This window comes from Netta rufina (assembly GCF_964035555.1).
Source record: "Netta rufina genome assembly, chromosome: 1".
Classification (NCBI taxonomy): Eukaryota; Metazoa; Chordata; class Aves; order Anseriformes; family Anatidae; genus Netta; species Netta rufina.
The window spans coordinates 93966798-93969962 of NC_140123.1; positions in this window are offsets into that span (position 1 = coordinate 93966798).

A 3165-nucleotide genomic window follows, 5' to 3' on the forward strand; every position below is an offset into this window, starting at 1 on the left:
CATGAAGCACGTCATCCAACCTCTGCAACTTATTTTCCCATGAGCAAAAAGGAGACAGTAACTCATTAAGGATGAGAGTCTCAGCTGAGTGTTGATGTTTCCCTGTTTGCTGTGTGCATGGCAATGACTGTGTGACTGCAGGAATGTCCCTCGTTCTTCAAGATATTTGACATCAAACCATAAACTTTCAATCTGTCTTCTGAACAAATTACTCTGTCGAATTTTCAGGTTTCCAGATTGTTTGTCAAGTGTATCTCCATCTTTCTGAAGTTGTCAAAGGATGCCGATAAATAGCTTATCTCCTTTAACACTGATATTCTCGCAGCACACAGAAGACTATTAGCAAGTCTTATTAGATGGGAGGCAGGTGAACAGATAAGGGGGATAGAAAGGTGACCAGAAACACACACCAAAGGCTAGCACAGTGTTGCCAAAACTACTGAGTAGTTTCGTTTCTCTGCAATAAATTTCCCTTAGAGTTTTCTCAGAAGAAAACCTCTTACATGATTTGGTGTCTCAGAAGTGCTCTTATACAAGAGACAACATGGCACAGGTTGCTGTCTGGACCTGTAATTCAACCCCCTATATTACTAGCAACAGACTGAAGCCCCTAATACTCATTTTCCTGCAAAGCAAGCCACTGAGTATCCCTGCCTGCCCGGGTACTTTGTGATGATACTTGTCATTTCTTTCGTATTTCATCAGTCTGTTAAATTTGGCAATCAATCAATTTAAAGTGCAAACAGCCACCACCCCATGGCATGCATGGATCTATAGGCTTGAAACCTTTCTAATGTTAGCTTGTTTCAGTACAGTTGAAGTTTCTAGCATAATTCATCAAGGAAAATACTCTACATACCGAAGTGTCACCAAAAGCAGCATGCTGTTTTGTGTTTAACTGCGGTGCTCCAGCAATGATTTTGCATCCACAGTGAGATGCAGTGTCAGGCAGTCCCTGCTAGCCAGGTGGGGTTGTTTTCTCCCAGTAAATAATAAACGGCATAATAATGCATACAGTATGTTTTCTATTGAATCTAATTCACTAGCTCATGTACTTTTGCTGTTAGAAAAGTGGAGTTAGAAAAGACTTAATGCTTTTCCTAGTTGCACCAAACCACTGCAGAAAGTGTTAAGCTTACGCAAGCAGAATTAGCATTAGGGCTAAAATCACAGGGCACTCCTGCAGAGCAGCAGCTGGCTTTCAGTGAGGTTAGTCTTTGCATACTCACAACCTCCTTTTGTCTGGCAGAAAAGACGATCAGCAAATGCTAGGAAGTGTTATCCCAAGGAAAGCACCGAGGGTCTGTTTGGTAGGTACGGCCGTGCACTGCTGGCTTTCTCACTAGGCACTGAGAGTATCCTAGGACTGGGTCAGTGCACTGTGTCTGTAGGTGAGGCTTAGCATTCCTCACATTCCCCGAGGGCCTTGCCAGATTATGCGCTCTCAAGAAGATGGTTGCCATATTTCTGCCTTAAAAAGTAATACCTGGATGTGTGAGGTGTGGTCGTTTTTTTTCATGACTGAAGCCATCGGGCCTGCCCGGTGTACTGGCTATGCTGGGGCTCTTGGCTCTGCACCTCAGCAGGGGGAAGGCAGAGCTTGCAGGACATCGTGCACACAAAGCTCCGCAGCCCGGGATACAACAAGGCTACTGCAGGTGTGCAGGTTTTCACACAGCACGAGCTCATCGTGTTGGGTTTATCTCATTTCCAGGGTGACTCCATATTTCCAGGTGTCTCCATAACTTCCTGACAGCAAATTGCAAAAGTCCACTACCCACAGTCTAAAAAAGCCCTCTCTTTTGTGCCTCGCACACTGTTCTGCTAATTTCATTGCACATCCTGGCTGTGTATACTGATTTTCTTTACAGTGTTGCAGTATTTCTTGACTAGCAGTTCTGCATTCATCTTATTCAGTGCCTTTATGATGTTCAAAATGCCTTGGCTTCCTCTCAAAATGTAAGAGTCTTTTTAGTCTCCTCGTGGAACAGCTGCTCCATTCTCTCGAGCTGTTTTGTTGTTTTCTTTGTGCCACTTATATTACCACATCTTCCCCGAAACGCAGAGCCCAGACAGCACAAAATGCTCAAGATGTCAGCTCGGCAAGGCTGTAAATGACAACAGAGTCACGCTGTCTCCTGATGGTGTCCAGCGTTTTGCTGGGTCTTGGCCGCTGCTGCAGGTTGAGCTGATGATTTCGGTGAGCTGTCAGCGAGGACTCCAAGGTCCTTCCCTCGCTGCAGCTGGCAGCTCTGAGCTCTGCATCACCTACAAGCATAAGAACAGCGTGGGCAGAGAACTGCTTACCCATCTTTCGCCTCCCAGTGCTCTGCAGACTTCAGATGTATCCTGAACAAATAAATGGACCCGCTCAAGAGGTTCAGGAAACCTCCACAGCTTTTTCTTCTACCTAATTTGTTCTGTTATTTTTATAGTGATCACACACAGCACTGGAGATCTCCACTTAAAAAGCCAGCCTCTTCTTGATCAGAGTTAAATATAAAGTTACAGTTCCTTTGGGTATGTAGCTACGGGCTACTTTAATAAGTACTTTTTATCCTCTCACTTCCCCTGTAAGCAGTTATTATAAATCTCCTAGCAAGTAATTGGACAAGGAGATGAAATCCAAGCTCCATCCTGCTCAGTGAACTTCTAAATAACAGTTAGAGCATGAATATGGATTAATTTTCTCTGTCTCCTCGACCCAGTGAATACAGATCTATCCCTGAAAACTGACAGGGCTGGGACATCTCTTTCCTACAAAGAAGATCATGTATCCTTGTGGCTAGGGTCTCCTGCAGGTGGGCTGCTGATGACTCCGTAAACAACGATAGGATCAACCCCTGTGCTCTCCGTGTCCTAAATAAGTATGTTAACCCTGGTTCAACCAGGTAAGAGAGGGAGAAAGTGCCTTATTTTCTTCTCTTATTTTGTATGAGCTTCTGATCATGCCTGATCTGTTTCTGCCTCTCTGGTGAAAGAGGAGTATGCTCATGTATCTTGTACATCCTATGGGACTCAGGTAAATGTATACACAGCACCAGAACCATTAGCAGGAACACGAGGCAAGGTGAAAAACTAAAACCCTAATGATGGAGAAAATGTAATTTTACAGATACTAGTGGAGCTTGCTAGGATTAAATTAATACTTTTTACAGACAGAGA